The sequence below is a fragment of the Podarcis bocagei genome (assembly GCF_964188305.1).
Source record: "Podarcis bocagei genome assembly, chromosome: 3".
Taxonomy (NCBI): domain Eukaryota; kingdom Metazoa; phylum Chordata; class Lepidosauria; order Squamata; family Lacertidae; genus Podarcis; species Podarcis bocagei.
The window spans coordinates 16,092,730-16,118,728 of NC_138127.1; the positions used below are offsets into that span (position 1 = coordinate 16,092,730).

Consider the following 25,999-nt stretch of genomic DNA (forward strand, 5'->3'; position numbering starts at 1 on the left):
AGCTACATGTCACATGTGTTGATCTCTCTTCTGCCTTTGACTCCATCGACCAGTAGCATCTATGGATAAACAACTGCTGTTTCACATACTGAGCTCTAATATTGCTGGAGGAATTTGAACTGGATTTGTGGGATTTTCCCCCTGAATACATATATATGAACTATTTACATCAAGGGGCATTAAAACAAGGGGCCATGACCCCATATTGTTTAATTTCTGCATAAATGCTTAGCTCCTCTTTCTCTCCCTCAATTGGAAGTCCCCCTCAAAAAAACATCTTCTTGAAAATAACATTTTAATGTTATTTTTGACCCAAAGCAGGGTTGACTGCTAAGGATGTCAAGAATGTCATCTTTGATGTAAACTTTGGATTCCATTTTGCTACTCCAGGTGAGCTTTTGTTCTATATCTTTGTTTTCATAAGATTTTCCATCATACCAGACACCTTTGCATTCCTCTGAGTAACCTAGCCATCTTTTCTGACTGAGTGATTTTTCAGGATTTTTTATAGCCACATTGAAGCTCTTTAATTTACTTCCCTAAATTCTCCATTTTTCCCTTGATGCAGCACTTGACCTTGAGTCTGGCACTCAAAGGAGTCTCTTGCCTGATTGTGATTTTTGCCACCCTCTGTTGATTCATGTCGTGTGCTTCTCAGTTCTGATATGTAGTTCAATCTCTTCCCTTGCAGTGTTATATATTGCATCAGGTTGAGGGACGTGGACTAAGACAAATGCTAAAAGCACTAACCATGATAGGACTTCCTCAAGATATCTTGAAGCATGTCTGCAAGAGGAGCAATCTCCAGCATATCTTTATTGTAACTGCTGAGTGGGAAAGGCATGGGCTGAATCTAGATGAATGATATAAGGATTATTAGGTCTGGTTCATGCAATACTCTGTAAGTAAAGTCCAATGTGCACAGCAGTCTCCAAATGCCTGAAATAGATATCAGTTCTAACTGTTGTGAAAGTTACTCAGGGCTGATCAGCCCCATATCAGTCTTCTCCTTATCCCATTATCTGAGCAAGAAAGATCTGCTACTTGTCTGAAACAAAAGAAAAAGGAATATCCTTCTGGCTTACTCTCTTGTCTCAATATATTTGCAACTTTAAGGGGAAAAAACCAATTTAACAGTATCCATAATTGGATATGCTTTTAAAAAGCAAATTAATGAATCCATGCAATATTTCTAATCTAGCTGTTACAGGTACGCCAAAGCTTCTATATACATGGTTCCTTATTTTACAAGCTATTGCACAAACCAGACTTTTTTTGTCCTTGTAACAATCAGGTGTCTTAACCTGAATTTGCATATAAAATTCAAATGATAATTTTTACATTTAAGAGGCTTAATCCTAAAGAATTCCTATATATATCATTTTCACATCAGTAGCAGCATATATATATATATATATATATATATATATATATATGCGCATATAGGCAGAGTCAGGAAGCAAGATATGAGAAAATGAAATATTAAAAATGTGACTAATGTAAAGACAAGATTACGAGAGAAAGAAAGGTAGAATCAAGCATGATTTGACAAAAGCTGGTTAATACGCATTAGACATAAACTCTTAAACCCTGTCATCATCATGTACTATAAGGATAATAAAACTGTCCTTTGGTTTGTTCAAATAATGTAGAGGAAGCAATTTGAGAAATTAGGAAAAGATGTACAGAACAGGTACAATGAAAGCATCCACTGTTTAAGCTGCTTGATGCCAGAGGCAATGACCCCCATTCATTTGAGCCCAATAATCTGATAGGGTGCTTTGTTAGTGTCTGAGTTCCTTGGAAGTGTAGCATCCCACTTACCTGGGACATAGGAATAAAGTTCCTCTTTGGCCACCTATATGGACTTACCTGTACACAACATTGTGCTTTGCTATCTCTCTTATGCCATAAAGCATAGGACTTGGTGATAAATGAGATACAAATTGTAATGCCCATAGGTACATCACACAGTTCTGTAGAAAAGATGTTGTATGCTTTCCATAGAGTACAGTGGTGCCTCGCAAGACGAAATTAATTCGTTCCGCGAGTTTTTTCATCTAGCAAATTTTTTGTCTTGCGAAGCATGAAATCCCATAGGAATGCATTGAAATTCAATTAATGCGTTCCTATGGTCAAAAAAAGTCCAAACAAAGCCAAATTTGGTACAACAAGAGTTTATTAAGTGCTCTTTAAAGTCACACATACTGTAAAGAGCATTTCAAAAATTGAAGGAACAATAAATTAAGTTTCTAAACATGACAGAAAAACATTTAAAAATCAACAAAGTGTACAGTACATTTTCTAAGACTCTGGGGGACAACTCGAAGAAGGTTCCTCTTCCACTCTTTGCTCAACTATTCTCCCAGCCACCCACCACACAGAAATTGCAAACCCCTCCCCAACTGTTGCAAACCCCTCCCCAACTGTTCCCCCAGTCACCCACCACACAGAAATTCAAATCCAGAAATTTTTTTAAAAAAACAGCAGAGTGGCCCAATGGTCACAAAAAAATCATAAAAATGCAGAAAAAAACCACACAAGCTTCCAGATTCTTGCAAACCCCTCCTCAACTGTTCCCCCAGCCACCCACCACACAGAAATTCAAACCCAGAATTTTTTTTTAATAAAAAACAGCAGAGTGGCCCAATGGTCACAGAAAATCATAAAAATGCAGAAAAAAACACACAAGCTTCCAGATTCTTGCAAACCCCTCTCCAACACCAAGTCCTTGAATTCCAAACACCCCAACCCAAAATACAACCCCCCCAAAAAAAGTTGTAAAAGTTTAACTTACCAAATGGCTGCAAAAGAAGTTTTGGAAAAGCTTCAAAAATCACCAAAGTCTTCAAAAACCTAAAAAAAGGCTACCACACCGCGTGCTATGAGTTGCTCCTCGAAGTCAAGTCGCAACTGCACCTCTTCAAGCAATGCACCCTGGGTATTAACGGTTTTACGAAAAAGGAAACAAACTTGCAAGACGTTTTCGTCTTGCGAAGCAAGCCCATAGGGAAATTCGTCTTGCGAAGCACCTCAAAAAACGAAAAACCCTTTCGTCTAGCGAGTTTTTCGTCTTGCAAGGCATTCGTCTTGCGGGGCACCACTGTATCCTCATGGACCAAAGATGGGAAACCATAGACCTTTCAGATGCTGTTGGACTCCAATTCCTATCAAGCCCATCCAGCATTGCCAATGCCAGGGATTGTGGAAGTTGTAGCTCCTGCAGATTCCCTAACCCTATCCCTTTAGAGCCCTGCTAACAGAGGTGCCATCTTCTCAAGTTGGTGGAGGGAGCCCGACATGACATTCTGACATCACACACACAATGTCACGAGGAGCCAGGGTGCAGAGCTGAACATCTTCTGAACATTGAGGGGGCCTGGCCCCCTCAAGAAACCCAAAACATTGGGGTAGCCAAAACTGCCTCGGCCGCTAGAAGGTGGCACATATGCCTGCTAACATGGCATGAATGTTCTGTGCAACCTTTGTACTTTCTTGCTCTGCTTTTCCTATATTACTGCTTTCTTCAAACTGCATGTGCATCCTGTTTGGGGCCTGCTACTGTTTCAGCCAGCTCTTCTGAATTCCTTCAGGTTTGTTGTCTTTTCTCCCGGCCAAATAAGATAAACACATAGGTTCCTATTCTTTGTGCCCTTTACAAATCAAGTCCCATTTGCCTATTAGGAATAGTAGTTATTAATCTATTAATCTAATAAGCATCTCTCTCTCTCTCCCATGTTGCCAACATCCTTTCAATCAATACTACTGAAAATGCTAGAGGCAATTAAGACTGGGGAGAATTGTTTTTTTGTTTTTAAAATGTGGCTATGTGTAAAAGTTTCAGCAATGAATACCACTGTGCTGAGGTTTTGCTTTTTTTAAAAATAGATATGGCAGACTCAATTAGCACCACATTAGCAATACACTTTGTATAAATAAGTACGCTCGGCAAAGAAGGAAAAATATCAATAATCCACTGGCAGCCACTCAGTATCTCAGCACTGCGCTTTCAACACATATAGGCGCCTTAATTAGAAGTTTGCCCATGTGCGTGCTTCACTCATTAACTGCCTCTTTACTGAAAAGGAATAATGAGCTGAGTTCCTTAATCTGACATTAATAAATTGCCACCATTTTGGGAGGTATTTGAATGTAAAAATGGTGCTGTTCATTATCAAAATTATGTTTGATGAGTTGGTTTTGTTCTGGCTCATTTAGTAGGTTACTTTCACCCGATGGAGCAATCCATGCCAAGGGTCGGGGAGAAGGAATGCACGCACACAACCCCAAATAAGCCAAATGGTCCCTGAAACAAATGCTCTGTTGATAAGGGAGAGGTGCAGCTGTATGAATAATCTGTGTGAATTCTGAAAGTGTAAAAATTGCACAGCACCATCAATACGCTACCCAGTTTGAACATGTGCAATGGCGTGAGGGAACCTCTAGCCCTCTGCATGCTGTTGGAGTACAACTCCCGTCATCTTTGACCATTGGCCAGGGCTGGTGGGAATTGGAATCCAGCAATATCTGAAGGGTCATAGGTTCCCTGCCCTTGAGAGGTGCTGCAGTGGAATGGCAAAGAGGGTGAGGTTTGAGCTGGGGAAATTATTGATTCGGATCTCACCTCAGCCATGTACATGCTTGGTGGCTGTAGCTGAGTCTAAAGCTTTCCTCACATCCCATCTGAGTATCTGCAGCAGGAGAAATATGAACACAGCATATAAAACCAGGAGTTATTTATTTATAGCATTTTCATACCACTTTGCATAATACAGATCTCTAAGCAGTTACAGTACAAGAAGAGCAGTCAGTGACATTTCCTAAAAACCAGATTTGGAACAGGATGAAAGCAAAACAAACACATATATCATGTCATGAATGAGCCAGCTCCCAGCGAAGGTTTGTAGCCAGCTCCCAGGGAAAGGTTGCTGTCAACTGAAGAAAGCAGTCAAGAACAGAGAGGGTTAACTGCCATGCAGGATGAGCATCTAGTGCCAACTCCCCCACCCTTTGGATGCCAGCTGATAAGGGAATAGCGGGGAGCAAGCTAGAACGCAGTCAAAGCTTGCCGGAAGCACAAACAGGTGGGACAGAGTTAAGAGACAGCCTCTCAGAGAATGGGGAAGAGGGGGGAGCTGACCCACTCAGTTTGAGGCCTTGGCGAATGGGAGGGCTGCAAGGCAGGAAGCAAAACAAAAGGCGTATGAAGCGAAAGTTCAGTTGCTTTTTCGTCACACTGGAAGCAGTCTTCAGAAGGGTCATCTTGACTGATGAGGGTGAAGGTTGTGTTAAAGCTGTCTGGAGCTATCTGTTTGTTTTGACAATAAATCATCCTTTTTAATTAACTACGCTCACTGTGTTATCAAGCCAGGGACCGGACTCCTGACATATCAGAAATAAAGCTAAACAAAAGAAAGAATTCAAAATGTTGACAGTGGAACTCAGTATCATGCTAGGTCTATAGTTACATCCATTTCAGCCTGTCAGACAGAATGACGCCCCCTCTCCTCCCCTCATGTGCTCTTCTAGGGGTTAAACATTATCCAACTGTTGAAGTGGGATCCAAAGGCCATTGTACTGGGGGGGGGGGCCCTCTCCGAATCATGCTGGTGGGTGATTGTTCCATTCAACTTCTTATGAATGAACATCTGCTATATTTAAGATGCAAGGATTGATCTGGTTTGTTTGTTTTGTTGCATCATTTCTCAAGGCGTGATTAAAGATATTCCACAAGAGGCTCATTTGTCTTAACATATGCATTTAAGCACCAGGAGACATGTGGAACTAGAGGGAGGGGAGCAAATGTCTTCAGGATTAATGGGCCATACAGATTAACGGCGAACAGCATCCAAACATGCTGCTAGCATTGTTAAATGTATTCATAAACTGGTTATTTAATAATAATAAAAAGGCATCAGTGACATCTAAGATCCATGGACAAAAATTGCACATAGCAAACTGCCATCAACATTTTGAATGCCATGTGATCGATTATGTGGGGTGGGCCTTACCTGGGCCCCCACAATATTTCATTCAAGTTAAGATCACAGCTTGAATTGGTTAGCCAAGTTGCTATACAGGACTGTTAACAAGGCCTCCCATAAACTTCTAGATCTATAGGGAAAGATTCTTGCCTCCCCCCAACCTATTCATTCCAGAATGTGAAATGAGGTGGAGGGATATTAAATAGACTAGGGCCTGTGAGACAAGGGTGATTGTTGAGAGGGCTCATTGAAGGGTGAGGCTATTACGAATTAGGTCCAAGTTATAGAAGGGATCTTATTTGGAATGGGCTTGGGGAGAGTGCATTCTTACTATCCCCTGTCCAAAACATTTTTTGAGACTTAGCACCGTTCCCATTTTAAATAATCATGTTCTGTTCTTTTTTCTTCTTACAAACTTCATCACAGTGCAAGGGGAATCATCTGGTGATGCATCAATAAATATCTTTCTGTCTGTCATCTTTAGGCTGCCTCTCATTCCTTCCATCATTCTCCCTGTCTATGATTAAAAGATCAGCCTATTCATTTTATTATTATTATTCTGATGAATGCAATGCACCTTAAGTGTTCCCTTGGTCAGCCAAGATTATTAAACTTTGTCATCTCTGTTGAAGTTGAATAATCCATTTTATTAGCTAGTTATTTTCGTCTCTCAATCACCAACCCTAAATCATTTACTTTTTTTCTCGAATGAGGAACAACAACTAGATTTCTCTCAAACTCAATTTGTTCAACAGTGGAGAGGAAGAATCTCCTTTCTTTTATTAATGTTACGGGACTTAATATACTTTTGAATAGAAGGTAATAGACATTTAAACAGAAAATAATGGAACCAACGACTTTGGCAATGAATGTTTTATTGTTGTATATCAAGTTACTATAGTCATTTCCTTAAAGTTGAGATCTTTAATATAATATACAAATTGAATCTTTTATATATAGTGATTTATTTCTTTTTGCCCATGTTTTAAATTTAGGAGATGCTTAATTGAACTGGCATAAGAACTTCCACAAAATATGATAAAGGCTTTTCAAGAGTTCCAGTCAGAGGAAGCAAGTCATCGAATCTCACTTCAGATTCTCACTTCAGTATGCAGGAACATCACTATCCTGAACCAGCAAAGGGTGGATTGGACTCATGAATGCAAAGGACTAGCATGGCTGGGAGTAGACGAAGTGAATGGGTGCATCAGCCTATGGACACACCTGTGCAGAGTAAACTCGCAGGCGTACCCTTTGTCCTGCCCCAACACCAACTGCATTTTAGAAACAATTGTGCATTGTCTGTATAGAAAGTCCACTGTGGAAGCTCTTCCTCATGCATATGGGCTCCCTGTGATCAGAACAGGTATCAGCTATCATGATCACATGGTACCCCTACAGGTGAGGAAGAAATTTGCACATTGGCCTTTCAGTACAGATGACTATACAGTGGTACCTCTGGTTACGAACTTAATTTGTTCCGGAGGTCCATTCTTGACCTGAAACTGTTAGCTAATGGGGCCTCCCGCTGCCACCACTGTTCTCATCCTGAGGTAAAGTAATTAACCCAAGGTACTGCTTCTGGTACCTTCCAGTACCCGAGGTGTTTGTAACCCGAGGTACCACTGTATACATGATGTTAGAAAAAGAAGATCCAATATTAGGAGTGGGGCTAAAACTGTTGCTCCACTCTGGCATGCATGCAGGGATTAAATAGTAATAGTAGTAGTGGTGGTAGTAGTAGTAATATGATGATGGTGACGGTGATGATGGTGACGATGAAACAAATCGGCAGGCAAGGTCAAAAAAGAATGGGAATGTTTTAAAAATTATTTGACAAAATACGGTTCCAACAATAATACTTGGCTGTGCTGAGATTAATTTTGCAGATAGTAAAACAATTTCTTCATCCCAAAAGGTGGACAAACAATTAAACACAGATGAAAAATAGAAATAGTTGAATTGAAACCACAAAGAGGGAAGTCACCAAACTCATAAATTGATAAGAATTCAGCCCAGTACAAGGGATGTTGTCTACAAGATACCTTAGTACTGGTTTGAGTTGGTGAGACATTGATGACCGCCTCACAAGTATTTTTTATTTGTAATACTTTTTCTATCTTGTCGTGTTCTTTTTTTTCTTTTCTTTTTTCTCTTCTTATTCTTTTTTTCTCTTGTACATCTGTATTTATATAGTTATCTTAGGTTTTCAACTAATTTTACTATGCACAGTGTAATAGATACTTAAGTCTAAGAATATCTAATGTACAACCAATTTATCTTTTTCCTATGTATGTCTGTAGAAATTTTGCAAAATAAAAATTAATTAAATAATAATAAAAAATAATTATTATAATATGCACAAATAATACATACATAGAACACTTGCATTTCTGCTCCATCAGAGCATTTGAATATATATTTCAATGCATATTTCTAAATACACATTCTCTCAAAGTACACATGTATGTATGTGTGTGTGTATATATATATATATATATATATATATATATATATATATATATATATATGCTTTCGTAGATTTTCACGGGTACAGGAATGCAGGTTTTGGTGTCTTCGGGTGTCTTCCCGTGTAAGAGTTGGGGTGTCTAGGCGACGTTTCGACCGATTTGTTTCGTCGAAACGTCGCCTAGACACCCCAACTCTTACACGGGAAGACACCCGAAGACACCAAAACCTGCATATATATATATATATATATATATATATATATATATATATATATGCCAAGAGCTGCATCAGAAAGTTTGGGAAGTGCAGCATCCAGGAGATGATTAAATTCTGGTCTGTACATTAGCCAATTGGATGAGGATCGTGTTGAGTTCCTACTGGAATTTGCAATAATCAATTCTTTGAGCACTAAACCAGACTAGACACACAGAGCTCAACAGATGGATAGGTCTGAAGGTGCCAGAACCACTAATCATCTGCCTGCGGAAACAGAAGAAAATGAATCTGTTCCCCAACACACACACATACACACAAAAACAGAGTGCTCCAAACTACAATGGTACTGATATCACCAGCCGTTTGACGAGTGAGAGGAATGTGCCCACATAGATCTTCAGACGGGATGATGAACTTTGGGCTGAGACTGTGGATCTTAAGAGAAGAGAAGAAGAAGAGTTTGGATTTGATATCCCGCTTTATCACTACCCGAAGGAGTCTCAAAGCGGCTAACATTCTCCTTTCCCTTCCTCCCCCACAACAAACACTCTGTGTGGTGAGTGGGGCTGAGAGACTTCAGAGAAGTGTGACTAGCCCAAGGTCACCCAGCATCTGCATGTGGAGGAGCAGAGATGTGAACCCGGTTCCCCAGATTACGAGTCTACCGCTCTTAACCACTACACCACACTGGCTCTCTTAAGGCAGCTGGCTCATATGCTGATATTTCAACCTGGTTCAAAGATTTACATTTCCCAGTTGGGATATCAGTTGGGTATTTGATAAACATTTTATTAGGAGACAAGTCTGAAAAAGTGGCCTGTTTTCCCTTTAGAGTGACAATTTTAATGAGAAAAGTTTGTGGGAATGAGAAATTTTTCAGGGGAGCAAACGGAATGCCTGGTTTTAATAATTATTTCAACTGTGTAATGCATTTTATTCTGTTTTATGTATATTATCTTTTCCAATGACTTCAGCTATACAAATAAATAAATTATATTCTATTCCATGCTGATATTCAACCCAAAGTGCTACAAAACTGTGTTTCATCACAGTTTATCGGTGCCAGCAGCAGAGAGTTGGACATTTCAAGCCTTTTTCTAATGTAACATTTTGTGTTTGCATTTTAATTTCTCAACTGCCCAGAGTAAGTGGATACATGTGGGAATAGTGCTTTGAGATTGGTTGTCCTTGCTGCATTTGTAATTAAACAGATGACATATTGCAGTGAAATATGGCTCTGCTTGTTTTGTTTTATTATACGTTTTATCCTGCACTTCAGTACAGTTATTTTCTGTACGGTTATAAATATTTTTCAGGGTGGCAATGCATGTATACATGTTCACAAGATCACTTTGGAAAGTGAACAATGGGTACAAAACTATCTGGCCACAAGAAGTTCAGACAGTTAGATTTTTCATCTTCAAATACTTCATATCAAAAAATGATTGCAGAGATAACCAAGGAGAATGCTTCAGAGAAAGATGAGTTGGTCTGCCAATTGGCCTGGCCTCTGCGGACAGCTCCTTGTAGAGCATGGCCTTGGCGATCCTGCCATCTTCCATTCTGTGCCTGTGACCTCTGGAATCTCATACTGCTGTGGAGATGAGTTGGCATCTATCATATCATCTCATCTCATCTCATATCATCATATCATATCATATCATTATATCATATCATATCATATCATCTATATCTACCTATCATCTACCTATTTATTATAATAAATATCATCTATCTATCTATCTATCATCTAGCTATCTAACACTTTTTATTAGAATGGTCTAGATTTGTTTTATGAAACTTGTATTTTATCCAGCTTGGGCAGGATCTTTAAATAATGAACATTACAGGAGCCAGTCATCATTAGATAGATAGATAGATAGATAGATAGATAGATAGATAGATAGATAGATAGATGATAGATAGATAGATAGATGATAGATAGATGATAGATTAAACAGACAGATAGATGATAGAGATAGATGATAGATAGATTCAATATCTAGGCTTGCACCATTGAGGCCTCATTAATTCTCAGCACTTAAACTTTTCAAGACATTCTGGCTCCCTCTAGAATGGAATCTGATTAGCTTTTACAGTGGTACCTCGGGTTACAGAAGCTTCAGGTTGCAGACTCTGCTAACCCAGAAATAGTACCTCAGGTTAAGAACTTTGCTTCAGGATGAGAACAGAAGTCGTGCTCCGGCGGGGCGGCAGCAGCTGGAGGCCCCATTAGCTAAAGTGGTGCTTCAGGTTAAGAACAGTTTCAGGTTAAGAACAGACCTCCGGAATGAATTAAGTACTTAACCAGAGGTACCACTGTATTCTGTAATTTGGATACTTCCCAGCAGACAATACAGTTGCATCTGGACCAGTACATAGACAAATGTGGCCAATTTGCCCAAGCGCTTAATATATCCAATGACTCTCTGCTTGTTTGGCTTCCAGAAGATCCCAGGCTAAACTGCTTTTCACATCAACACCCTCTAGAGTAACTTCTCAAACAGAACAAACCATGGATTTTGAGTTTGAATGACTCTTATGGTATGGGTGGGATGAGGAAAGAATTGGAAGGGTGGATGTCCTCTGAGCTGGAAGAGGAGTCTGGTAAAGTCATACGTCCTACCTGAATGGTGTGAGGGGACTGGCTCAACTGATGCTTCCCTTCTCTCTGAGTCTGTTCCTGAAGCGGATGGATTTCAGAACTTTTGAGAAAACAGCATTGAGCAAATCTGAACAGTAGTGTCCATCTCCACCCCACATCCTGTGTGTTTGTTGACAGTGGTGATGACGTAGGACAAAACCAGCCAGGTTGATACTAATCATAGCTATAATTACAATCATTTCTCATAAAAATGGCAGTAAATTAAACATCAGGTTTGCGGAGATGTAGGGGGCTGCAGAGTTTAATTTGAAGATTGCTGTTAATTAAAAATACATCTGAGGATCTGAATTGAATTGGGGCTTCAGAGCTGGGAAAGGAGAGCAAGCTGATGTGGAGAGGCAAATGGTCCCTAAGGTAACCTCCTTTTTTGTTTAAGTGCTACAGAAATTCATGTGCCAGTATTTGTAAGTCACCGTTGACCTTAGAGTGCTTTCAGAAAACACGAATTGGAGATCAAACAAAAGCATTAAAAACCACACAGTGGCAATTACAGTGGTACCTCGGGTTACATACACTTCAGGTTACATACGCTTCAGGTTACAGCCTCCGCTAACCCAGGTTAAGAACTTTGCTTCAGGATAAGAACAGAAATCGTGCTCCGGCAGCGCGGCAGCAGCAGGAGGCTCCATTAGCTAAAGTGGTGCTTCAAGTATGGACCTCCAGAACGAATTAAGTACTTAACCCGAGGTACCACTGTATTTGAGGGGAATGTCTACAACAGGGAAGCCTGGGGGCATGCACAAAGCCTCTCCCCAAGACCTAAAACACTGAGCAGGTTTTGTAGGATTTATTTTTTTTTTGTAAACTCTATCAATCAATGAATAGATTTCCAAACTGTGTAACTTGCTCCCTAGATGCCAAGTGACATTCCGGACTCTGCTTACAAAAACAAATAATAATATAACAACACCAAAAACAACAACATCTAAAACAATGGCAATAGAACCACATATGAATAGAATTTTTTTGGGGGGGGAGTGAATCTCTCGCCCCAAGCATTTTGGGTGCTTCTGTGATTATGCCGAAATTACAGCGAGTGATTAAAGTCACTGGCATGGAAGTATCAATTCAATAGCTTGTCGTGTTTTGCTCTCATGCAGCTGGTTGCATGGACTAGATTCATCACCAGCGTGATGTGCTTGCTGCTAAACAGGAAGTTGAGGAGCGTAAATCTTAACAGACATTCAGAGGAGCAATCATGTTTCCTTCTAACGTTTACCGAAGAGAGCCCATAGGTGAAACTTCATCTTTTCCATCCTTGATTTCAAGGTTTCCTATGAATTACAAAATAAATATTTGGTCACGTACTATTAATTCACTGGCTAATTAGGGACTCAGCGAGTGTTTGAAAGGGCAGGAAAAGAAATAGTTTGTGGAAAGAAATAGTTTTTCTTCTCCTTTTTTTGTAAGGAAGAACATAAGAATCCGCCTTATACCAGGTTAGATTATCGGGTCAAATTCTACGTGATGGGAAATGTGCATTTGCAGCTAATGAACGTGCAAGATTTTCAAAAACGCAAATTGCATTAGGTGGAGTGTGCATGTGCATGCTGATAATTAAGAAGATCAGAGCACACATAGAATTTAACTCTTTCCTCCCTTGCCAGAGTCCTGGGGAAAATCCCTCTTCTGAAGCAAGTATTTTTGTTTTGCAGGGGTACCCCCCCCCCATTGCTTCCTATTTATGCCCATGTTTATACAGTGGTGCCCCGCAAGACAAATGCCTCGCAAGACGGAAACCCCGCTAGACGAAAGGGTTTTCCGTTTTTGAGCTGCTTCGCAAGACGATTTTCCCTATGGGCTTGCTTTGCAAGACGAAAACGTCTTGCGAGTGTTCTGTTTTTTTTCCGCTCCCCCCCTTTTTCTAAGCCGCTAATAGCCTTTTAGCCGCTAATCTGCTAAGCCTTTAATAGCCGCTAAGCCTTTAATAGCCGCTAATCTGCTAATAGCGCTAAGCCGTTAATAGGGTTGCTTCGCAAGACGAAAAAACCGCTAGACGAAGAGACTCATGGAATGGATTAATTTTGTTTTGCGAGGCACCTCTGTAATCCACCAATTGCTAGGTAAGAAGAAGCTTGCTACTCTCTGCAGAGTTTATGCTGGAAGCAATTATATGTTTACTTTTTAAAATGTCTATGCCCATATGTCTGGCACAGCTAGGGATTTGTGGGAGGAGGAATTCTATTCAATTCTGTTCGCGTTAAAAGGAGGACCTTCCTAATTAATACTTTCTCAAATGGTATGCAAACTAAAATACAGCTGTTCTTTCAAATTCACACTTCCCTGAATGTTGCAATGCAGTTCTCCAGCCAAACATCTTGTACGGATATGCTCACACCTGGGTAAGGTATGCAAAAATATGTGTGCATGTATTAGTAAGAATAACATATGAAATGCATTATATCGCTAGGACTTTTTAAAAATAGCAAACCGATGCAGAAATGGGGAGAATGGAATTTAAGACTGGGAAAATGAAATCAACAGATTCACCAATTCCTAGGCATGCCTTGCTGCCACATACACCCGGACAACACCATTACTGGCCCCAACAACATCACACATACCATCTCGGGACTATTTAATTGCTCATCGTCTAACATTGTGTATGCCATCAAATGCCAACAGTGTCCTTCAGCTCTCTATATTGGACAAACAGGCCAAACCTTACGCCAAAGAATAAACGGACATAAATCTGACATCAAGAATCACAAAACAGAGAAACCAGTAGGAGAACACTTCAATCTCCCAGGACATTCTATACAAGATCTCAAAGTAGCTGTTTTACTACAAAGGAATTTCAGAAATAGACTGGAAAGAGAAGCTGCTGAATTGCAACTCATTACCAAACTTAAAACCATGGAGAGACCTGGTCTGAACAAAGACATTGGATTCTTATCTCATTATACATGATTAAGCCATTTTTCACCTTCTCACCCCTTGCCTTTTCCTGTAAGACCTATTGCAGTCGTTAAGAGTCGTCAACAGGCTCATCTCAGCTCTCTGCCAATTTCCCATTCCCACCACCCTTCTGAGTAATACCCCTCCCCACCTTCTCACTATATAGAAGGATCTGGCAACTTCTGTTTCAGTGTATCTGAAGAAGTGTGCATGCACACGAAAGCTCATACCAAGAACTAACTTAGTTGGTCTTTAAGGTGCTACTGGAAGGAATTTTTTTATTTTGACTATGGCAAACCAACACGGCTACCTATCTGTAACTGCTCTTGTCTTGACAGCCTACTTTAACTCCTGGGATAAATTGCGGCATTCTGAAATCCTGGTCCAGATAAATGAATGGATGGCTCTGCTATGAACATTCCAGTAAGAAGAGTCCTTTTAAAATATACATATATTAATTTTTATTAGTTTTCAAATTTTAACAAATCCATCCGAATTATTTAATACATTTCCCCCCCAAAAAGTAATTAGGTTTCCCACTCCCATTGCAAGCATATGTCCATTAAATTCCTGATGTTACTGCTTCATTCTTCTTATTTGATCAAATAATAATAATAATAATAATAATAATAATAATAATAATAATAATAATAATAATAATTTATTATTTGTACCCCGCCCATCTGGCTGGGTTTCCCCAGCCACTCTGGGTGGCTTCCAGAAAGACCAAAAATACACTAAGATGTCACACATTAAAATCTTCCCTGAACAGGGGTGCCTTAAGATGTCTTCTGAATGTCTGGTAGTTTTTTATCTCTTTGACATCTGATGTGAGGGTGTTCCACAGGGCAGGCGCCACTACCGAGAAGGTCCTCTGCCTGGTTCTCTGTAGCTTTGCTTCTCACAATGAGGGAACCGCCAGAAGGCCCTCGGAGCTGGACCTCAGCATCCTGGCATCTTCTCAACCTTCGACTAGTTTTAATCCATTTTCATAGCCATCCGATTTTGTTACCTTGCAATCAGCACCATTGTCATTTCAAGAACATATGAACCCTGTAAGAAGAGTCCTAATGAATCAGACCAAAGGCCTATCTAGTCGAATGTTTTGTCCTCACCAATGAAATGCTTGAGGCACCCATTCTGGTGACACCATGAGGAAGTGGCTGAACCCTCCAACACAGCTATCAACTTCTCAGCATCCGGACTACTTTGCTCTGCAGAGATCAACAGCCCAATCCACGTGTTGATCTGCTGTATGTGAACAGCTCATCCTGGAAGATGCTGCCATGAGCATTTTTTTTCATTGCATAGTTAATATCTTATTCATACTTGATACCAGTGCAATTATTTCCAGGAGTTGCATTCGTTAAACAAGAGACGAGAAAAGAGAACTTGATTTTATATCCAATTTATATCCAAAAGCCTTGACAGGAATGCATTTTACACTTACACCGGGAGATAAAAATAGTTCAGCCAGATTGGAAGTTGCTCCCCGCTCCCTCCCCATCTTTTCCCTTCTCTCATATTCTGTTACAGGAAATAGTTTATTAGGTTTTTTGCTGATGCATAATCTTTACACAAGAGAGGAACCAATTGCATATGAAGTAAATGTTGAATTGTGCATATTGAGTGTATCCCCCCCCCCCAGCTCTACCCCATTAACGAATTCACCAGCGACAAGAAGCAGGATGCTTCATTCTTTCATTTTCAGGTCTGTGATTTAGAATCTGTAAGCTCACTGGACCAAAGAATATATCTCTGCAGAAAACTATTATTGGAGCGCTTTGTCACTGAAGCATAAAATGCTGACATCAGGAAGCATTATCCTTCTGATGATTTCGTATGTTTGGCCCATTGGTAGCCTCGCCATTTGTTCAGGTGACATGCATGACATTCCCAATTTCTAAAGGATTATGGGATGTAATGAAAGATTTGTGATTTTTTTTAAAAAAATAAAACACATGTAGAGACCAGCCTTCAGGTAACATACTGAACCACAGCAGTTCTGCCTCCCCTTCTACTTCCAAGCTGTGAGGCACACTTTACAATTCATGGACATCGTACAACTTTGTGTCAGCTGTCAAAAGCTGCTCAGGTTGACACAAGGAGTTGCAGTAGCCCCTTTGTGTGTGTGTGTGTGTGTGTGTGTGTGTGTGTGTGTGTGTGTGTGTGTTTCTTTGAACAGCAAACCCCCCCCCCCGACATATAACAAACTGCTGTTTGAGGGAAAACAAGGTTAAAGCCTCCGAGGACTCACACAGTCATTTGACAAGTCTTTGGATCCTTGCCAGCAATATCTATAAAAACCACAAACTCTCATTTATTTATTTCCTGTAAAAAGTGGGGGAGCAGGGAGAGGGGATAAAGGATATTGCAGGTTTTGTATCCTACAGGGATTTTACAGGAGAGAGAAGGTAACAGGCTACCTGGCGGCTGGAGATTTGGAAATAGTTCTTATGCAGATGATAAACTTGTGTCTCTGGGCTATAGCGCTTCAGAAAGCATTCAGAGGCAGCATGTGACTGAATACTCCCTCATATAATAAAATTCCATGTATATTATATAAACACACATAAACAATAGGTATCAGGGAGGAGTGTTCTAGTCCACCCTCTCCCTGACATCCCAGTTTTCGATCCTATATTTGTTTTATTTATTTACTGGTGGAACATTCAGTCATTTGAATCTAGCCTGAAGTCTAAAGCAATCCAGCCCAGACACAAAATTACTACCTTAGTGAGAACTAGGTCTTGGTTTAAACATGTTAAAAATGCCTTTCCCAGCAAGACCAAGGCCCAGCAAAGTTTGAATTTTTGAATTTTGGCTTCATTGTTTTTTGGGGAGATGAGGAAGCTAGGGGAGAACATTTTTTGGGGGGGTGGGGTTGTCTCAAAACCGTATCAAAATATATTTGAAAATGCAATTTTCTTGAAAGAAGGTGCATTTTGAAATGTGTACTTGGGGGAAAACTATGTTTTAAAATACTGTTTCATTGCAACACATCTCAAGGCGATTTTTAGCACTAAAAACACACCTACACCAATATGTGTTGGTTGAAGCAGAAACTGGAAGCGATTGGGATACACATGTGAAGACGACATGGACCTGAAGAAGATTGATTCACCCTTTCCCTGTATTTTTGTATGTAAGAAACTGCAAGACTGGAGGATGCCAATTTGAGCAGAGGAGAGTGGGGAGGAAGAGGCTACTTAACTCCTTCCCCCTTCCAGCCATCTTCCTGTTCAAAACTCTCCCCAGACCACTACTTTTCTGCTTGCAGATACCTGTTTTTCCCATGATGGGAAGAAAAGCAGCTCAGAAGTTATTTTCAGCAAGTGGAAAAATGATTAACAGATCTCTCCTCACCTACCAACTTTCCATTCCCAACTGCTGCCTATATGTATGGATTTCCCTTTGTGTGTGTGTGTGTGTGTGTGTGTGTGTGTGTGTGTGTGAGAGAGAGAGAGAGAGAGAGAGAGAGAGAGAGAGAGAGAGAGAGAGAGAGAGAGAGATGTAACTGCTTGAAGTGTACAGTTTTCAGTAAAATCCAAAGTTTCTTCACACTTATAACCATCGCTCCACAATAGTTCTGTCATGGATACCTTTGTTAATATTACAAAACAGCATTTCCTATTCACAGTGTTATAAATCTTACATGGCTCCATGGAAGTAATGCACTGCTACATTAATATTTTAAAACAGTTTTCTCTTTGTGGCATAATAGAGGTTTGTGCAGGTAAATTGTTTTGTATCTGAAGTATTCATTATATGTTTAGAGATGATCTGAAGATGCCTCAAATATTTCATTGATATATGGCTTGGCTCATTTTAGAATATCACTCAGAAAAGTATTTGAAGTAGAACAGAGAAATCCAGATTTATAATCCACAAGTACTTTTCACAGAAATAAGGATGAGTCCTGCAGGCCATTCAAGAAATGGCAAAGATGATAATAATGACAACTTGTGTGTTGACATGGGCTGTCAATCAGTGGTAGAATCTCTACTTTGCACGCAAAAAGTCCCAGGTTTAAATTCATGGCACTTCCAAGTAGTGTTGAGAAGGAACTGCATCTGAAGTCCTGGAGAGATGCTGTCAGTCAATGTATATAATACTGTGTTATATGGACCAACTGTCTGACTCTGGCTAAGGCAGCTTCATGTGGTGGTTTGACAAAAGTGATAGAAGACAGATTTCTACCCCGAGAGGCCCATAGGAGCGAGGAAGACAATGGACAAAGTGAAGGGAAGAAGGTATGTTACCTAGCCAGAGCACTGAGGAAGGTGGAAAACTTTGGCGGCAGATTTATGGATAGGGACAATATATTTTATTTCATGTGGTGCTTTTACTTTACACTGAAACAGAAGGGAACAGAAACCTTTTTCATACACATTCTTCATTGCAGACCCAACTTTTTTTTAATTCTGAGGAAAAATATGCAGTATAATCCTAAACATGGTTACTCAAGTGCAATTACTTGCTAGTATGTTTGGTAAGGGGTATAGCCTAAGGAAGACATCCAATGTCATGCAAGCACATTTCCACTGATGCAATGAGAATTTCCTTTCTCTTCAATGACACACTGACCTCAGATCTGCTGTAGTGGATCCCCTGGCCTGGGGAGATCTGGGGCTGTTTCAACCCATTCTGGCTGAAGATTGGATGGGGCCAATTTGGTTTGTAATCTGGGCTTCATCCAGATTGGTCGCAGAACCCTAGTTCAGATGATTGAAGGCATCTCCACAGAGATAGATGATAGATGATGATAGATAGATAGATGATAGATAGATAGATAGACAGACGGATAGATATAAAATTGAACAACCAAGATATTTTTTAAAAATAAAAATTCCCAGTGCATAGGAAACTAGAATCCAGGTAGAAGAGTACCAGCCCTGTTCTTCCCTCCCACTTGAACACATTATTTCTGTAAATGGAATGATAGTCCTAATAATAACAATTTCTGGTCTAATGCTACCATACATTTTGACATGTCGATATCATAGAAAGTTCTCTAATACATTGGAGAGAGCTGTAGGAAGGTAAGAGAGTGCAATAAACAAATTCTCTCATTACCTATGTCTGAGCCACGCTGGAAGGCACTGGAGACTGGTGTCATCCTTGCAAACAACAAGGAGAAAACTAATGAGGGGATTATTTGGTTTTAAGAGTGAAAGGCCATGTATGTACATGAGTGAGGAATGGGGAGAAGATCTAGCTTAAGAAACAAAAAAAGTATTGTTTAAAGAAATTATTTCCATTTTAAATACTTCAGATCCACAGCAATGGTTTTTGTGAGCATGTTTAAAACATTCCATTACACTCATCAAAACGGAGTCTAAAAACATTAAAAATACATACATACATTCCTGATTTAAGTGTACACCTACAAATCTAAAGTGTGAATATACTGAACATGTTTGCATATGCTTGTAGCAGGCAGCTGAGATTGGGTTTGTCCTGCAATGAGTGATTGTATGGAGTTACATTAATTGGCATTCTTATTTTATGCTCGACATACTTAGAATCATAGCATTGGAAGGGACCACCAAACTACCTGTCGCTATTTTCCAGAGACGTCCCTGATTTAGAGAAGCCATCCTGGTTTCTGATTTGATCCCAGAATGTCCCACTTTTCCTTAGGATGTCTCTATTTTAATTGGAGAAATGTTGGAGGGTATGGAGTTATCCTCCCCCCAAGCTGTCTGAAGGCAATCCTGTATAGGGAAGTTTTTTTTAAAAAATGTTTAATGTTTTATTATGTTTTTATTTATGTTGGAAGCTGCCCAGAGTGGCTGGGGCAACCCAGTAAGATGTGTGGGGTATAAATGGTAAAATTAACATTGTGGAAATGGACGTCCCTGTTTTCAACGGAGAAAAGTTAGAGGGTATAGGACATGGGGGTCATCTAGTCCAACCCCCGTGCAATGCAGGAATCTTTTGCCCAATGTGGGGCTCAAACCCACGACCCTGAAGTTAGAGCCTCATGCTCTACCGACTGAAATATCCTTGAAATCTTAAAAAAGATAAACCTTCCCACACCTGCACATCTCAGCATGATCTTCAAAGGTCTTATCATGAAGAGATTTTCTGAGTGGCTTCTATCTACATGATTACCTCTAAATATTTTAATTCATGAAATTTGTGTGTTTGTGTGTGCGTGCTTGTGTGGGTTGTTGTTTTTTTTTTGGGGGGGGGGGAGAGAACAGCATTCTAGTCCACATGCTTGCACTGGTTGGCTGTGTCCTTCTCCCTTTTGGATTTTGACCTATCACCTGGCTGCTAACCTGTTAGGATGGCACTTGCTTGAAATAATTTTGCAAGGATCCATTCCGGTCTAGTAACTTTGAATGTGAATGAATCTGGATTGGGGGCGGGGAGGGGCAGGTGTTGCTGAAGGAGGTCAGGTGGTTTGGTTGGACAAATTTAGCTTGGCACATTCCCTTTCCTTACAGAGGCTGAGACACAAGAACAAGCTCAGGTTTGAGAACTAAATGGAGCTGAGGAAACAAGACATGTCTACCCTTAAGAGATTTGACAGGGAAGCTGTGAGTCTGAGTAAGCTGTAGATCCTCACCTATTATTAATCTGTGAGTGGGTATCTATAGAATCACAAAACACCAGAAATCTCCTCTAACTCCAGATGCTGCATCCAGTGTGGTGTGATGGTTAAGAGCGGTAGACTCGCAATCTGGTGAACCGGGTTCGCTTCCCCGCTCCTCCACATGCAGCTGCTGGGTGACCTTGGGCTAGTCACACTTCTCTGAAGTCTCTCAGCCTCACTCACCTCAGGGGGAGGAAGGGAAAGGAGATTGTTAGCCGCTTTGAGACTCCTTAGGGTAGTGATAAAGCGGGATTTCAAAGCCAGAATCCTCCTCCTTCTTCTCCATCCCTGGATTTAGGAATAAATGGACACCAGAAGCTGCCTTATAGTGAGTGAGAGCTCTGGCCTACCTAGTTCAGTACACTAGAGGTAGCAACATGGCGACCACATCTTTTTTTGGACTACCACTCCCATAACCCCATGCCATTGGCCATAGTGGTTGGGGCTGATGGGAGCTGGAGTCTAGCAATATCACCATGTTGGCTACCCTTGGTCTGAACTGGTTGATTGTGCTCTCCAGGCTATCAAACAGGAGTCATTTCCCCAGCCCTCCTAGGAGATACCAAGGTTTGAAACTAGGACGTTGTGCATGTGAAGCAGGTGCCTTACTCGAGAGTCATAAGCCTTCCCTTCCCTTCTTATCTCACAGCTCAGAAATGGCTGAAAAGGAAAAGAAACACCAGCCTTCTCGGTCTGAACTGCAGAAGAGCACCGGTTTTGAAGAACAAACATATCACAATCATCCATGTAACATTTCTTATCTGCATAAAGTTTAAATCTGAAGTAAATATGTCTGGTGCCCAAAATACAACCTGATCTCCCTCCTCTCCCTCCTAGGCTCATTAGGGTGACCACAGTTGCTGCCACAGGTCCTAATTTAGAAACTGAGATCTTCAAAAGATTGAAGATGCTCATGCCTGTAGGGCCCACTTGTTAAAGAGCAAAGACAATCCGTAGACTTCCCTTTTGACCGCCACATTTTGCCAGGTTAAGACATGATATAAACCCTGTTCTCAAGAAGTGGCTTCTATCAGCATTATGAGCAGTAACTTTAAATCCTGATCTAGCTGCCAGGGAAGACTTAATCAGGCTGCTTGCAGGCTAGAGCCTTTAGATATGTAACTATTTAGTTAGGCACCCTGTATCAACAACATGCAAGATGAGGCATATAAACTCAGGGCCGGATTTAGGTTTGATGAGGCCCTAAGCTACTGAAGGTAATGGGGCCCTTTATATGTCCAGCTGTCCTTTGTCAACAAAAAAATGTCGCTGTTTTTTGCGTTGAATATATGCTATATGGTAATTTATGGATCCAATAAATCCATACACAACATAAAACACTGTTGCTGTATGTAGGTTTTATTTTATTTGTTTTTTATTTTATATTTTGTAAATGTACATCCAGGTTTTTTTCCCCTTTAAAATTTTTTTGGGCCCCCAAGAGAGCGGGGCCCTAAGCTATAGCTTGTTTAGCTTATACGTAAATCTGGCACTGGGGTGGGGAACAGGACTAATACGAAAAGCCAAGACGTATAAAGAAAACACGCAGCAAACAATATAAATAATACAATGTATGATAATTAAAATCAGCAAAAGACCGGGGGGACGACGACTTTTTTGCAACACCTAAAGCGATTTGCAGCCCAGATTTAAAAGATCATTTGCATGGTGGAAAAATGAGGGCACATGACAAATATCACAATACAGTGGTGAGTGAGCATTCAGTGGGCAGGATTCGCCTAAAAAACTCCATCAGTGGAAGCCTTGCATAAGGGCTTTCCCCCTTATCTCCAGCCCCCCCCCCCCCCGCACCCCCTGCCCAAACTAGAATTGGCACAAGGGGGTCTGGCGAAATCTCAGAACAGCGTGCCAGGTGAAGAGATGAGAGGGCTAGTACAGCTGGAACGTTTGGAATAGTGGAACATTAAATTCTGCCCCGTATGTCCATCTGCCTTATTGGTGAGATGTCCTCCTTTTTTGAGGGACGAGATCCACACAAAGTCATCTATTCATTCATCTATTTAAGAATCTCTAGAACCTCCCCCTTCCTTGACAAGTGATTCCAGGGCAGATGCAATAAACGGGAACCAGGTTTTTCTACGGAGCTTCTGTCTCCCACAAAATGTTATGTGCATGGGGAAAGAGCAAGACTGCTCTATCGGTGCAAAAGCAGGACAAGCGGAGTGATAAGTGTAGCCCTGTTGAGAGCATTCATAACACTCGCATGTAAGCAATCACATGGGGGATGGGGTAACACTGCTAAGCTGCCCCGCACCCTCTGGCATGTCATCTGTTCATGATTTAGAGCAAGAGCATTTGGTTGGGAGGGTTGGTAGTGTTGACATTTCCATTCCACCTTAAGGAACAGGCATGAGATGGTTGTGTGTCACATGTCTGTTTACATTCCAGCACAGTATGCTGGGAACTTCCGTTTGCGTACAGCTTTTGCTCTAGCTGTTCTCTCTGAGACGACATGAGAGAGAGACGACATGTTTCTTTGTTCTGATTTATGATTAATAAATCTGTAGGTATAGTATGACTTCACACGCCTCACGCCTATTCTGTGTGCGTGGTACATTCTGCTAAAAGAGTGCCCTGCCTTCTAAAGTCCGGGTCACTGATTTACAACGGAGCATGGGCTAATGGAAGGAGACGTCCGAGCTGGGACTTATCAGCTGGCCTCCTGGCCCTCTCCATGTTGGCAGGTAGCACACACCTAGCCTCCCAGCACCAGCGTCACTGAGGTTTACTGGGAGTGAGAGCAGGAGGCAGCAGGGAGGTCCACATAATTCCAACCTCCCAACTGCATTGCTCATCCTTTTCTCCCATCCAGCAAGTCATAGCAACGCTGGAACCAGGAAGAGGCCAGATGTACATCACTACTCCTCTCTCCTGGCTCCTCCAGAGTCCTCCATGAGTTTGAGGGCCTAGGTCTGCAGCTGAGAACTTCCTGTGGCCTGGCTGGTTCTGAACCTGCACGATCACAGTGGCCTTTTATCTCAAGGTTGATTTGACCAGCAGGATGACATGTGCCAAAATCTAACCTGGTGCGTCCTGTGTTTGGCTCCTAATATTCTGCTTTTATCATGACTCCTGTGAGCGTGGTATTTGCCAGCTGTGCAGATATAATGATTTAATCCTTGGCAATTTAGTCTCAAATTAATGCCTTGCAAAACAGCAAATTGCGAATCTCTGCAGAGAACGGGCATTAAATATCTTGGCAAAGAGGAGGAAGCGAGGGGGAAACCAAGGAATTAGAATGCATCACAGTAACAGCAGGGCACAGTTTTGATTTAATAGTTTATTCTGCAGAGCCCCATTCAACATGGCTGCAGTGTGCTACATATCTCACGAGGAGTAAATTTTTCACCATTTGCATACCAGGCCCCCATTCCACCCTACACATTTAGCTGTTGAATGTGGTTAGCTGGCATGTTTGCAGCCATGGAAAAAGAGAAGACGGAATAAAATGATTTATATAGAGTCAAATGCAGCAACCAATTGGGTACCATTGGTCCATGTTTACTCCTGACAGGTCTCTCCAGTGTCTAGCTATGATGCTTCTGGCTGCTGAGAGTAGGTGGGTTATGAGCTCTTTATAGTGTGAGTGAGCATTACTGTCTTGGAAAATATTCATTTGAGTCAGTTCTGGGGTGGGTTCCAATACCTGTTTAGTTATTTTACATATTTCCTGTTGGACTGCTGTCCAAAAAGATTGGATTCGGGCATAATGTGCAGGTTTATCACCCACTCTCTCCCCTCTACTTTCTCCCCCTACCACTGGATACCATATTGTCTTACATTGAACGTAACCAAAATACTTTATAATCTGAAGGAAAAAAGAGAGAGAGATTGCACGTTCTTTTGTAATTCATGAAAATCTTTAATTTTTTTTTATGCAGCAACCAGGAAAGAAAACATGAATGCCTGTTACAAGCTGCTCCTTCTTCTTCTCCTCCTCCTTGTTGTTGTTGTTGTTGTTGTTGTTGTTGTTGTTGTTGTTGTTACTGTATACATGCAACGAAACCCAGAACCAGTTTTCCAGAATGGGAGTTGTCTCTGGTTAAATTGTATTACATGTTATGAGGCAAACAGGTTTGTGGGGGAGGGAATTGAAATGGTGGCTAGACCCAGTTGCCTGGCACTGCTTGGAGTACAAGGCCAACATGTTTATTAAAGGGGATTAGGTGCAGGAGGGAGCCCTGGCATCTGCCCAAGGTCACCAGGTGTCGATGCCCATCATGTACATGATACATCATGTATCAGAGCACTTGGTAGAGCATCACGGCCCACCAAATAGCCCAGAGTAACCTTTCAAAATATGCTGTCAAATGCCTCAGAAGAAGGAAAATGTTTTATCCATTCAAAACCCACTGCGGCATAAAAGCTTTATGGCCTCACTTACCAAATATTTCAGGGTTTTTTGTCTTTCTTTCCCTTTTCCTTTGATGGTACAATAAAAATACTGCCTGTAATAACAATATAGAAGAATCATTAGGGAGGGGAAGGAGAACACATTGTTTTCTCATGCTCATTGCCATCCTATGCTACGATAACAATTTACTTTGACCTTTGGAAGAAATGCCACAGCTAAAATATTACTAAGGGAGACACATTTTACAATACTTTTTTGTAAACTTCTTTGAGGAAGCAGGACATGAAGTACAGTGCTTGACTAGTCTAGAAGAAGAAGAAAATACAACGAAGGCCACATCATCTCTCCCTCCCTCCCTCTCCCTCCCTTTCTTTGTTTAAAATGTTTTCACATCATGGGGTTGCCTGTGAAATTTACTAGCTCTACTGGCATTGCATATAAACTGCTTAAAATCTGCCAAACTTTGTGCAACCATCAGTGTGCCTCCAAAGTTTCCCTAACGCTGGGAACAGGTGTGCACAGCCAAAGCACAGTGCAGGGCTATTTGAAAGCCCCTTTGCAAAGAACCCCACACTGCTTCCAGAGGCTGTCTCTCCTTCATCCAGACTGCTGCCCCACCTCCTGACAGCACCAGATAGCTCTGGGTGGCCAAACCCAGGGTGATTCAGGGCTGTCACAGTTTGACTCAGTCAAAGCTCAGTTCCTCTTTGGTTTGGGATTGGGCTTTGGTAGAATCTGGCGCACAGCCTTACCTTCTATCCACTGCTGTCATCCAATACCATTCC

The 25,999-nt window shown here is 41.1% G+C and overlaps 1 long non-coding RNA gene across 1 annotated transcript in view; it reads left to right on the forward strand.

The window, feature by feature from the left end:
• The window catches only part of LOC308584538, a 550,410-nt gene that overhangs the window by 367,638 nt on the left and 156,773 nt on the right, over window positions 1–25,999 (forward strand). The gene's annotated exons all lie outside the window — the stretch shown is intronic.